Source organism: Rhamphochromis longiceps, linkage group LG23, assembly GCF_057381845.1.
Source record: "Rhamphochromis longiceps isolate RC_006_pf linkage group LG23, R_longiceps_female_GT1.1, whole genome shotgun sequence".
In the NCBI taxonomy this organism is placed as follows: domain Eukaryota; kingdom Metazoa; phylum Chordata; class Actinopteri; order Cichliformes; family Cichlidae; genus Rhamphochromis; species Rhamphochromis longiceps.
Genome location: NC_140578.1, coordinates 5,972,246 through 5,986,810, shown reverse-complemented (window position 1 = coordinate 5,986,810; position 14,565 = coordinate 5,972,246). Strand labels below are relative to the sequence as shown.

Genomic DNA, 14,565 nt, shown 5'->3' with positions numbered 1-14,565 from the left:
CTGACCCACAGAAAGCAGAAATCCATCATTCTGTCAGTATTTAAATGCAGAAAAAATTCAACACAGCAGCCTAGTCTGTACTCAGCAGCATAAAGTAGAGCCAATGAACAACGCTGGATGATATAATGTAATATTATCTCTAATGGTGGCGAGGTCCTGAATGGTGCAGATGTTCAGAAAGACAGAATACCCTCAGGTTCTCCTTGTTTTTTGTTAAGAAGATGGTTAATATAAACTTGACTCCACAAAAAAACCCAATACTGCAACTGCGACTTCTCTTTAGACTGAGACAGGGAAAACTGATCCGAAATCTTTGTTATCAAGCCTTTCTAACCTTGAGCCCTTGAGCTCAGTATCCATCAGGCTGTGTACTTTTCCATGACCACACCAGCCAGCTTGTGTAGTCCTCGCTCCTCCATCTGGTTTTGGTCCAGAATGAAGCGCAGGAAACAGTAATAACAACTTAGTGATAGTTTACTGATGTACATTAGTGTTATGTGTCGTTTGATGATTTTTTAAATGACGCTCTTTACTTAGCAGATACATGTGATGATCTCCTGATTTCTGAGCACCATTTTCATCTTACCACAGGACATCATCAGTGGTCATGTGGAGTTCACGCAATCACGGGTCAGGGCTGTTCTGGCAGCATGAAGGGGACCTATGCAAAATTCGGCAGGTGGTTTAAATGTAGTGGCTTTATTAAATATAATACTAAAACTAAAAGGAGGACGAACAGCAGGCATGATCCTGTCTGAAAAACAGGATCTCTGGAGTCAATTAACTTGTTTTGAATAGACCCATTCATTTGTAATCATATTTTTATTTACTCTCCACATTAGCACCCACATTTCCAGCCCTAATGTGACTCAGATCAAAGAAACCAGTGCTAGTGGCAGAGACAGTGATTAAAAGCATTGACAAGCTGGTTTCTGTCACAGCACTCCAGCGTGCTTATCTATCTAAGACAAGCCTGGTAACATACATTGTCAATATTTCCTTTCAGTTGCCTTTTCTTTATTAATCAGCTACTTTTTATGGTGTTATTTATAATTAGGGAGTCATCAACTTCCTAATGCTAAGCTACGCAAAGAGGCTTTAAATGTTCTTTGCAATTATGGCACCCTGGCAGAATAATAGCCTTACAGCTTATCCTCACTGCTTCTGCATGTAAACACACACAGAGAGAGGCTGGCATAGGGAGACAAATACACCCTGCTTACAAACTTCAGCAGGAAATACGGTTTAAACAATCTCTAAACATTAGGGGTGCAACGATACTCGTATTGATATTGAACCGTTCGATACAGTGCTTTCAGTTCGGTACGCATATGCATCGAACAATACAATTTTTTTTTATTTATTTGATCAACTTTTCTTCTGACGATGCTGTCGGTGTTGAGAGCTCAGTGGATCTGCGCTCGACTACTCCGCCCAGGCTGCACTGTCAAGCGCAGATCCACTGAGCGCAGCACAAGCTAGCAAGACAGAAGCTAAGCTCGTTGCAACATGGCAAATTGAACCTCCCCCACCCTCATTCAGATCTGGCCTTTGGAACTATTTTGGTCTTCATGTGAAGTATGATCCTGAAGGTAAGCGCGTCATGGACTAAAGTAAAACAGTATGTCGGATGTGCCACGCAATGCTCAATTACATGGGTGGGAACTACTGCGTTAGCGCAGTTAGCTCATTAAAGTGTTGACGCCGTCCTGCCCCACACACGGGGCAATCCGCGGTAACTCGTTAACGGAGATTTGCCGCGTTATGGAGTTAATGTCATTTTAACGAGATTTAGAGTGATTTCTCGATCAGATAGATTTTTTTTTTTAATTATTTTGTTGTTTCTGCAACATTACATTTAAAAACTGTACTTTTGAGTTAAAATATATATTTATAATTTTAATAAATGACAAATTAAAACAGCATGAACATTTTTTGTATTGAAAAATGACCATGACACCAAAGTATCGAACCGAACCGAACCGTGAATTAGGGCTGGGCGATATATCGAGTTTTTTAAAAATATCGATATATTTTCATACGAGATATAAGATGTGACAATATCGTTTATATCGATATAGTCTATGTTACGTTATAATTATACTTGTGGAGCCGCAGGTTTGCCTCTCTTTCGTCCACTTATGTCTCTACGCAACGTTACTCGGCCTCGCCTCTCCTTCACTGAACACAGCTCCCCCTCCCCCATAGCTTTACCTGCAGGCAATGACGAGATGAAAGAAGAAAATCTCCGTTAGCGAGTTACCTCGGATCCCCCCCTGCGTGGGGCTGGACGGTGTCAACGTGTTAGCGAGCTAACCGCGCTAACGAGCTAACCGCGCTAACGACATGCAGCCAGGAGGGGCTGCACGGCCTAAAATCCTTTCATTTTCTCAAAAATCGACAGTGCGCCTTATGTATGAATTCTGGTTGTGCTTACTGACCGTGAACCGATTTTATGTGGTACACAGCGCTCAGCAATCTGTCAAAAAATGTTTTAATATGACTTTGCTAAGCTACGGAGCTGCACCGCTTGATGGAGCCGCCTCGCGGAGTGATACGTACTGTGCTTCAACGTAATATTACCGTACTGTGTGTGTATAAGGACCACACATGGCACCTGTTCAGAGACGTGGTGCAGCTGTGAAATCTGTCTCTTTGTTATTACGCTCAGGGTCTATTAGTTTACATTTTGACTGCACAATTGTGAGCTTTTCGTTATGCACAAAAACAACATTGTTTTCTTTTATTTATGGACCATGATTATTTAATAAATGCTGATAATTTATTTTTGAGTAATTTCTACATCTACGCTGTATGTAAAGAAAATGCCCATTTGACATCTGGGACACAGTGTGACTAAGAACTCTCTTTTTGTTCTTAACTTATGGCTTTAAAAAAAAAAATCGAGATATATATCTTATATCGCCATCCAGCTAAAAAATATCGAGATATGAATTTTGGGTAATATCGCCCAGCCCTACCGTGAATTTTGTCTATCGTTGCACCCCTACTAAACATGTTACTGTGATTTAACATAGAACTATGATGCCAGCACACATCCACAATGTTCTCTTTGCAAAGTATTTTCCCTCAGGATTCCTTAGATTTACTGAACAATGGGGAGCACACACAAGGGGAAAGTCTCTATGTCCTCTGTTGTCAGCACACATCATCCACTTTGTGAAATACAGTGAGAACACGAAAGGAGAGGACAGCTTTTTACTATGCCAAGTCATCCATTATGATCAATAGCAAGCAAGTAGGCTTAATGAAACGCTTCCTGCCCGCAGCTGGCTCAAAAACAGATCCTTTGAGGCACATAGCCTGGAGCTGGATGATGAGCAATAGACAGATAAATACACACAGATATAAAAACTAAATATTTACTTATGGAACCTTTATGAGAAAGTTCTCCAAACTCCTGGCAAAAATAGCTTAGGCAGCTAATGGATTAATTAAGTAGTTATTGAACAGGAAAATCACAGACTTTTATTGTTGATTATTTAAAATGTGGCAGTTATTTGCACTATCAGGAAAATTGAGGTTCTGGTTCAAATGTTTGTTTGTTTGTTTTTACACTTCACACAGCATCCCAACCCTTTTGGAAATGGAATATTTGCTGCTCCGGACTTTTCTTTACTGTTGCAGCGTGATCACTTCGTACAGACACGACTGACCAGAGCAAGTCGGAGGTATTGTTGGTGTTGCAGACAGACAACATCCCAAAGAAAAAGCCAGCCAAGTCATGGTCATGATTACTTCACTATCCCTAATCCCAATACCATTCTCCCCAGGCCGTAAGGCTAACTGTCAGGATTATCAGGATAAGATGGTACTAATGCAGGGACAGGTGGGAGCAGGAACCCGTCTGTCTGTTTTTCTGGGTTACTGGATCCATTTGTATCGGGCCAACTGTTAAAACTGATGCTCAATGATTACTGTAAGACTGATTTTACATTAGATAAATGATTACATATGTCTCAGATATCATCAGAGATGCACTCTTCACTACAAGACCTGTCTGCCATCATTTGCGTCCATACCGATGTCTTTTATGTTCAAAACAAGAGTGAAAAGTGGCTGAAATGACGGCTGGGCAGTTATATCAGCTAATGACTCCATTCTAAATTTCACCAGTTGCATCTTAATTTCAAACTGTAGACTGGACTAATGGAACAGGTGGGCATGAAAGTGTAATTTTTCCTCAGAGAAGCGTGAAAGCTCAGTGGACTTTGAAATGGAAATCAGAGGTGAGGGGATGCAGGGAGAGCTGCTTTTATTAAAGCTGGGCCAAGTCTAGTGATAGCAGGCAGGTTTTAAACACATCCCAAGGACACACACTTCATACAGCATGAAAAGTCAATTAAACAACAGCTCCTGACAGTCAGCTATTCAGACGCCTACCTGTGTGTCTGTGGGAATGTGACACCCGCTCACAGTGCACAAGCCAATATGCAGACGGAGTCAATGCAAACACAAATGAGAAGTTTTAATAACTACTATTTCAATGTGGAGAGGATCAGTTACCATGCATTTCTGTATGCCTTCAAGTGAGAATGGTTTAACTGTTTTAATATCATTGGATTTACACGTCGAGAGTGGCCATGTCCTACGCTCCCACAGGGAGGTCTCGCTTTCCTGCAAAAACAGACAGGGTTGAGTTGCAGAACTCTGTTCTTGGGCAAAGCTAAAAACAGCTAAGTCCTGCTGGCAAAATGACACACTCAAGTGCTCAAACTCTTATGTAATTTCAGTCTGTTTTTCATTACTGAGCTGCCAGATCAGAACTGAGCTTAGTGATCCTTGCTGATCCTCAAAATGCAATGAAAGCTGTCAGCCAAGAGAAAGAAGTCCTTTTATGGACTCGAGAGGAGAGGAGAGGAGAGGAGAGGAGAGGAGAGGAGAGGAGAGGAGAGGAGAGGAGAGGAGAGGAGAGGAGAGGAGAGGAGAGGAGAGGAGAGGAGAGGAGAGGAGAGGAGAGGAGAGGAGAGGAAAGATAGTCGGAATAAACACGGAGGTGATCAGTCTGACTACTGTGTGCTGCTGTGTTGTTGCTGAGAGCAGCATCTTTGCAGGCAGCGGTGACTCAGTAGAAGGTAATCTCCTCTAACAGAGCTGCACAACAATGTCTCAGTCGGTATTGTCACACATGCAATAAATAATCTACAGAGACCTGTTATTTTATGCCTCATCTTGGTTAGGTGCAGAGACGAAAAGAAAAACAGCCCTCAGATCAAACTATTGCTGTATTTAGTAATGTGACACCGTGAGTCTTACAATACAAAAAGATGTGGGGAAGCTGTTTTTCCTGCACAGCTACTAGTCACATATTTGTATTAGATTATGTTACGATTAAGGAACTGTTGAGCAAATTTCTCACAAGACAGCAAAAAAAAAAAAAAGACATTTTGCCTATAATCCCATTTCTGCATATTTCCCATGTACTTCAGTCTTTCATCTATATGCTCTGGTGCATTGCAAGATATCCTTACTGGCAATCTTGCACCACACACACACACTACCCCTACAAATGGCCACCTACATGAAAAAACAGAGTGCAGGGGGCATAGCAGCACTGGTATGTGTTTCAGCGTCATATATACACTTGTCATGTGCTATCATTTACCATTTTATCAACACCAAGTCATGTTTTTAGCCCTGCACCACGTGTGGTTTTAAAGCCTTTTTTGCCACTATTGGACATGCAGATGAATGCTTATAAAGTACTCACAGGCTACAGCGTTTATAATTTACAATGTGGTAGACAACACATTCCTTAGCTACCAATGTAGCACAAAACAGTACAGATAATGAGTCTTTTTCTCAGGGTTACCCACAGAACGTCAAAACATGGAAAAAAGAGAAAAACACCTGTGGAGAAAATCTGCAGGAGTGAAGAATGCTTTGTTATGGCTGCATTTGATTAATGCAGTTTGCAATAATAATAATAATAATAATAATTACTGGGTCTGATTTAATATCTGTGCAAATACACAATATTGCATAATCTTTGCACTGAGGTAAATAAACAGAAAGTCACTTTACACCTTACTTGTTGTTTGTGTGCTGTATATTTTTCTTTTTAATGCTTTTTCTATAGTTGTTTTGTTTGTACAATTTTTATGTCTTTTTAAAAAAAAAAAGCTGCTTTCATCCCTTGCTGTTGGTTGATAGACTCACCAAGCAAAATTTCATTGTATACCTCTACAACAGCAAATCAAGTATCTTAATCTTTAATGCTAACTGTGAAGCACAGAGTAAAGAGTGGAGCTGTGTTGGCCTAAGTGCATCTCTGCATACGCAGCAAGTGACGAGACAGAGACAAACTGGTGTTATTTCACAGTCTATACTCATAAAAAGCATGATTAATGCTGTTTATATTTAATAATTAAGAAATTATTTAGCCTATTGTGATTTGTAAGTAGCCAACTAAAAAGATATTAAGTTATAATATCTGCCTGGTTCTTTCATAATTTTGAAACTTCGTCATAGTGCTTTTGGGTTCTCTTTATATGTGTAAAACTAATAGCTGTTGTCTAACAGGATATGTCAGATAAACAGTTTACAGGGGTCATCTTAGGCCAGGCTGCCCATTAGACTTAACAGATTAATGGAAATCCTGTTGATTTATGGCTAAACCTATACTCAGATCAACAATCTCATAATTCAATTCAATTCAGTTTTATTTATACAATGCCAAAACACAACAACAGTTGCCTCAAGGTGCTTTAGATTGTAAGGTAGACCCTACAATAAATACAGAGAAAAACCCAACAATCATATGAACCCCTATGAACAAGCACTTTGGCGACAGTGGGAAGGAAAAACTCCCCTTTAACAGGAAGAAACCTCCGGCAGAACAAAAAAACAAAACAAAATAAAGGCTTCTTCTTTTGTCTGCTCTGTTATTGGAAAGGGGTCACCACAGTCGATGAATTTGAGTATTTGACGCTCGCTTAAAATATAAATATGAAAAACAGAAAGTGTAAACTCTATAGAAAATTAGCATTAGGGCTGTTCGATATAACGATATATATCGGATGACGATATAAAAACGTCTATCGTTTCATTTTACGCTATCCTTTGTTTCGTGGTGTCGCAAAATAAACTGTTTACGGCAATATTTTTTCATCGTTTTGATGGTCACTGTAGTGGCTATATTAATTTCTTAAAGTTCTCTCTTTCTCTTATATTTTATATAACCACACTACGGACGGACAAGCGCCTGTTTTTATTAGCAACAACCACTGTAACAGCATCGCGTGTCCGTTTGTTTATGTTCCACATAAACCTTTCACAATAAAGTTCAAGATCCTGTTGAGACTTTTCAAAATAAACTGAATCACGTGAAAGAGCAGATTATTTACGGATGAGAATTTAAAAAGAGCCGCCAGGTGCTAAAAAATAAACCTTAGACTCAAACGTTAGAACAGGCTTTTCCCCGCAGCACGCCGTGTAATAAATACTCACAAAGAAAACGGCGGCCTTTACAACTTATGTCTAAAAATGTATAGTTTCATGCATCGGTTAAAACACTCGACTCCAGCAACATGACGCGCAGCTGGAAACACTTCCCGCAAGACGAGCTGCCCGAGATTCACAGAATTTACAGAAAATGTTACATTTTTGTGATTTATATCGTTATCGGACGATAGAATTCTTATATCGGGATATGAGATTTTGGTCATATCGCACAGCCCTAATTAGCAAAACAAAATTAAATTAAATATTCCAAAGTTAAAGCAATACTATGGACAATAGGGATGTTCCAAGTAATTTCACACAGATTGTTACACCAGACCAAACCACCCAAGGATTTGTGTCTCCTCAGAATCTTAAACCAGGCATCTTTTACATGTTAACCACTAAACAATGGAGCCTCTATAAACATGAAATCTACTGAAGCCTGGAAATACTGGCCGTCGTCCCGAGAGGTCAAGTCAATATACAACCTGTTGTGTTCCTACATTGTTCCACCACAAACTCGCTTCACCTTTTTCAACATAGCAGAACAAATCTAAACAAAACTTTCTGAGAGAGAACAGTTTCTGCACAAGATGTGTTGCAAAATCCCAGCTAATCAAACAATCCCATTTTCTCTTATTTACTTGCACAATGCTCCTTAAATGAACTAGGAAAAGTTAAGTGACAGTGACCATATGCTGACAAGTGAGCTGTTTCCACATCAGTATCTTCCTAATAAATATGTACATGATTAAAATAGGTAAAGAAGTCATCAGAAACCAGGATAGAAAAGCATAGCAAGTCTTTTGCCCAGAGAGACTAATCTGACCAATCGGAGAAGTAACTCAAGAGTGCTAAGAAACGATCTGTGCTGTGGCTGATAGAGACTGGAAAAAGCAGCCTTGGTTATTTTATCTCTTCTCTCGGGGCCCAAAGCAAATTCACCATCACACGAGCTGGGAGTAATGCTTATACCAGGGTCAGACTGAACTTGCCAACTAGGCCCACACTGTTTAATGAATGAATATATTTTCTCATGGCTCAGGCCCTATTAAACTTGAATAAACCCTGCAGCATCTTGGTCTTCCACTTTGTCAGGCTCAGGCACTTTCAGCAGACTCAGATAGCGAATAACTGAAAGATTTAGCAGAATTTTTAAAATTCAGAATAGAATATTTCTTCCACTTTGTGTGGTGTATGTATTTTCTTCAATTTTTATATTCCTGTCCTGTCTTCTCTGCTGCTGTTCGCAATGTGGATTTCCCCACTGAGACTAATGCTATCATGGTGCAGGCTTTTCACCCAGAGTTTTGGGTTTTGTTATGGATTTATGATTGTTTCCTTTGCTGTAAGAGATGATTTGAATTTTAGGTTTGTACAGTACAATCCTGAGTTTAGTTCTTTTTTGTGTCTCTGAGTTTCTTTATTTCTGGTTCATGGATTCTTGTTTGTTGTTGTAAGGTTCCTTTTGTGTCTTTGCCTCATCCCTGTGTCTCCTGTGAGAGTCATTCTTGTCCTCTGTATTGTGTTTATTTATCTTGTTTCCCCAGTCTCTGTTTATCCCTCCTCTGTCTTTGTCTCTCCTTCTTCCTGAGCTCTGTCTTGTCTACTCCCATCTCAGTGTGTTTTCGGTTTTATTTTGATAGTCCCTGTCTCATGTACTTTGCATCAGTTTTGCTTCCCCTGTCTTGTCAGTTAGAGCAGCGGTCCCCAATCCCCGGGCCTCGGACCGGTACCGGTCCGTGAGTCGTTTGGCACCGGGCTGCAAGAGTTGAGGCTCAGGTGTGAAATGTATGGTTTTCAGGGTTTTTATCGGTTTTCAGCGTTATTTTGTTATCGTTTTTATCGTTAACTCGGTTTTCCTGGGTCTTTTCACGTGTGTTATGAATAAATGTTCTTTTTTTTCGGTACCGGTACTAGTTTTATTTTGTTGTATTTATCCGCGACACCTTAAAGTCCGGTCCGTGAAAATATTGTCGGGCATAAACCAGTCCGTGGCGCCAAAAAGGTTGGGTTAGAGCTGAGTTAGAGCATGCCCAGGAGTGTTTCCCAGGTGTGCCCTCTCATTATCCTCACCCCTCTTCTTCGTGCTCCATGTATTGCTCTCTACTACCAGGTTCAAGCTCTAACAGGCCGAGAGTTTAGTGTTTTGTATTTTAGTTTGTAGTTCTCAGCAATAAAGCTGCTCAAGTTTTGTCTCCTGCACTTGGGTCCTCATCCTGCCTGCCACACAGCCAGACCTTGACCAATGAAGGCTATCTTATCTTATAAGAAGTTACAACTGTTAACATTTGCATTTGCTTTAATTATACAGATGGAAGTGGCTTCTGGCTTAACAAGTCAACATTGCTATATTCCCCTTTCTTTCTTTTCATCAATTGCTAAAAGAAGATCCAATTGCAGAAAAATATGCCCTAAAAATAAATTATATTTAGATTTATTAAAATGATTGCAGACAAATTCTATTTTTTGACAAACTGGTTAATAAACTGGTCAGTTCGTACTACTCTCAGACAGGTTTACTCTGATATTTAAGAGTTTTTGGTGAAAAAAAGGAAATTGAATGCTTAAATGGATATAGATTAAATTCAATTCAACTTTATTTATATAGTGCCAAATCACAACAACAGTTACCTCAAGGTGCTGTACACTGTAGGGTAAAGACCCTACAATAAAGCAGATGAATAACAGCCTCAAAGAAATCAAATAGTACTGATTAATAATCCTAATCACTTCTTCAAAACGCTTATCAGGGACTTAGGTAGACATTTACTGGGTGAGCTGTAGTACAAACTGTACAGGTCATGCTGCCAATCTGGAGGAATATAACCCTGAGAAGACACCATCCAATGCTGTTTGGTTTTTTTGGCTGAAAATAAATGCTACTAATTCTATGTGGGTGGTTTGCATTAGTTTGACAGTGTTCCTGTCTCACTGCATTCATGCTCCAGGTGCTGCTTATGAAATAATAATAGCCTGCATTATGGGCTCAGTAACTCGCTTAATTGAAAACAGTAGGTCTTCGCCTTATTTCCCCACTGAGTGAAGCCATTACAGCATGACACTGCAGCCATGTAAGAGTGAAAGCGAGTCGGAGCCTCCACTGGCAGCTTTCACACCTGCAAAGTCACCACAACAGACAAAAAAAATAAAAAATGCCCACCCTGCCCTTATTGTCAACTGTCCAGCGGGTACCCCTAGGAGAGCGAAAAACCCTGACAAGGCGCAAGGACAGACAGCAGCAAACACAATACTCCAGCCTTGCTGTGGTGCCAGCTCAAAATATCTACTATAGCACACATCCTCCACACGCACGCAAAATCGGAGATGTAACTGGACTGCGTCATCATCTGCGTAAAATAATGACATCAAAAAACCTGGCAGAGGGTCAAAAACCCTACACAGGCTCCTCGAATGAGCTACAGGGATACAAACTGATCCTTTCCTGCATAGCTTCAGAAGGATAAAGAAGAAGGGGGAAAGAGAGAGACCTTGCCATAGGAATAAGAGGGGAAGCAGATGGATGGTAAATTCCACAGGAGGTAACCCACCCTTTGTGCTACCGTCAGCAGTTCTGACAGGCCGTGCCTGAAGCGAACAGAGAAAAACAGACAAGGGCGAGGACTGATGGATAGTGGCAAATGAGTGGCTGAGCTGAGGTGAGGGAATCACAGAGGAGGTAGATGAGCTGTGGCTCACTCTGGAGAAGCGAGGAAGGAGAGGAGACTGTCTCTGAGGATGAAGCCGAGTGCGAGGAGAAGATAAGTGAGACGAATGCTGCCAATGTGCTGAAAGTAGACTACGGGGACAAATTACAACGGCCAGAAGACGTGATGCTTTAAATGGGAATAAATGCTCAGACAGCTATTTAACAGCCAGCTGTGACTCCCACACAACGCTGTATTCACACATTGCAGAGCAACCCGCAATTACGCATTTGCAGGATCTGACGTAAACCGAGAGAGCTCACGTTGATCAGCATCCAACACCATAAAGAGCCAATCAGAATCAAGCTGAACCTTTACAGCTGACATTTCAATTAATCATTATTTATGCGAACTGAATCGTTTCTGCTGTGAATATCCACTAAAAAAACCTAACACCCTGCTGTGAGGGTCATATGAAATTGTTATTGCACATGACTCGTCTTTAATGGACTTTTGCTTTTAGACCCACTCACTTGTCAGATGTTGCAAGGAAGTCAAAGTACGATCAGCACCTACCCTTCCCTGTTGCGGGGCTTTGGCCAGCGACGCTTTGTATCAGTGCACACATTAAATCTTAGGTTGCAAGACAGCAAGAAATGGATTAACATTATACACGATGCTATAAAAACAAGAGAACTGAGGGGGAAATAATCGCATTTTTACACGCGAGGCTCCACGACTCTGAGGGATGACCAATAACACTGAGTGAGCGTGCAGTAGTGGTCTATTTGTTTGCTTTGCTGCTGCACTTAATAATTTTAGAACCATTTATCAAATGACAGATTAGGTGTGCTTACTGAACCACTGCACAGAATTTAGGTGTTCTGGGAAATGTGGGATTTCCTTTTATTTAATTCATGCTCAAAGCAGAAAAATCACTTTTCCTGTGTTTCTGTCCTACCTTTCTCCAGCATCCTTCTCTTTTACACCATCCCTTTGCATGTCCTTCTTCACCATGGCCAAGCTCAAGCTGCCTCTCTGACATACTCATTTCTAATCCTGTCCATTCTGGTCTTCATCTCTGCCACTTCTAGCTCAGCCTCCTGTCTTTTTCTCAGCGCCACCGTCTCCAAACCATACATCACAACAGATCTCGCTACCATCTTGTAAACCTTCCCTTTCACTCTTGCTGTTTTTCTGTCAGAAATCATCCGTGACACTCGTCTCCATCCACTCCACCCCGCCTGCGCTCTCTTACTCACGGATGGTGATATTCCTATGCAAGCAAACAAAAGCAGCAACACGGGGAACGAAAAGGAGTGAGATCAAGTCTATACGCCCTACAGTATGTCAGCAATAATATCGTTTTCCTGGTTATTTAAAGGTCAAGAAGTTCCTCGCAAGAAAGCATAGACAGGTGAATGCCAAATTGTCAACTATGAAATATTCAGCAGGGCAGAGCTCTGTTAAATATCTCCTAAACACTATTAATGCACACAAGGCCTTTGTAAACCTTATGCTTTCCAATGCATGCGAGTAGCCAGTAACTGAGCAGAACAGAGTAAATGAAACACACACCATCTGCAGTCGGGGGCACCTGGATTCCATTTTCCTCCTCTGATAAATTTAAGCTCGACTACTAACCCTCAGCAGACAGTCTCTTTGATTCACAAGCCTATTCTCTGTGGAGGTGCTGAACTCTTGTCAAAGTCAGAACCTTTCTCATCAGTGAGAAGAAAACCCCCCCAGAACTGTGATGTACAGTGTGCAAGACCAGTGAATGCAACATGACTGGTGGCTGTTAGACACAAGGGCTGAACACACAGCTAAAAGCAGCTTCACATGGTCGCAAAGAAGATTTTATAATGGAAATGATGAATCCTGAACATGCAGAGAAAACATCAGCTTGAATGAACACTATTAAAAAGGACGAACTATGTTGTGTGGTCCCTTTATTATTCACTTTTGCGAGTTTGTTAACTCTGTTTAGCTCTCCCCACTGTCTGCCACTTCCTTCACTGCAAACTAGTTAATATTTGTTCACTTTACCCTCATTTATATAATAAGTGGCACCATTATGACTCATAAAGGTGTGACTCTAGGATGTCAATATGTTGGACACATATTGGACAAAACAGAGATCTAAGAACGCCTGCTTTTCACTTATACGTGTGTAACAAATCCCCTAAAAGTCAACCACAAATGGTGTAAAGAAAGTAGCAACTGCTCTAATACACCCGTTCTGAAAAGGGTCCTTACACCACCAAACCTTTTCGCACAGCTGTGGGGGTATTGTAGTGATCAACTGTAGGGGGGCTGTTGGTGTGATTTTCACTGCAGCTAGAGTGCACACAGGAAAATTCCACCATGACACCACTACGGCACAAGTGTGCAACAGTAAAGCTGGGGCTGAGAAACCTGGCTGTAGTGAGGTGACTCTGGAAATTGTTCTTTACATCACAAAGATAATATATTTCTTTCTGAATATAATACTGTGCTATATAAGGCAGGGCGCTGACATTTTAGCATAGACAAGGTTGTTGATAAGAGCATATATAACTGGATATTGTATTTGCAGAATGCAACATTTTGCAAATTTCTGGATGGTTTGAAGGTCACGTGTCTTTAGATTTCTATGCTCAAATGTCTGACCCCAGAAAAGTGTTATTATTGATACACATAGGCTTAAATTCTATCAGCTGATATATACATAGTTCCCTGGACATTTTAAATCTAATAATAATTAAATATTAATTATATCTATAAACTTACTACCAATGGGCCTTTTTTTGAGGTGTCATTGCAGGACCACCACGGGTGTAAACGGCCAAATCAGTGGTGGTCTGATTGCATTTAGTTGCTTCATACTATTCATGCATTATCGGGACTTCCTCAGACACTGGTGCACTATTGCAAGGCTTTTACACCCTTTAACTGGTGTCTAGCCTGTTAGTCAACTGTAGTGGCTCCAGTTTGCTCAACCTTCCTTCTCCTTAATAAATTACTGGTTCCAGTAAGTGCCAAGATGGTGACAAATAAGCAAATTAATGTTTAGGTGCTCAAAGCTGGCCATGTGAATACATTCATATTTTTTAAAAGAGCAATAAATAAAAATCAATAAATGAAATGAAGAAGTAATGAAAAACCTTGACTTCACACCTGTCTGCTTTTATGAACCAAAAATATTAACAACTTTATCATCAGCCATGCAACACTTGTATTTGTCCGTGTGCTGGCTGCTCATAGTTGCACTTGTATAAATGTACCCTACACAGTTTGCAGTAACGCATGCAGTATGTACAGCACTTAACTTCACCTGAGCCCCATCCATTCAGCTTAGTTAGCCACTAGCCTAGCTTATTAATTCCTTGCTAGCAGAGATGAGTCGGGACTTTCTGGTTACGGTAGCAGCAGTAAAGCCGCGAGGGAAAATGGATGGAGGGACGATGAGAAT

At 40.7% G+C, this 14,565-nt stretch overlaps 1 protein-coding gene across 3 annotated transcripts in view; it reads right to left on the bottom strand.

Annotated features, from left to right (window-relative positions):
- The window catches only part of pip5k1ca (phosphatidylinositol-4-phosphate 5-kinase, type I, gamma a), a 53,470-nt gene that overhangs the window by 38,505 nt on the left and 400 nt on the right, over window positions 1–14,565 (bottom strand). The gene's annotated exons all lie outside the window — the stretch shown is intronic.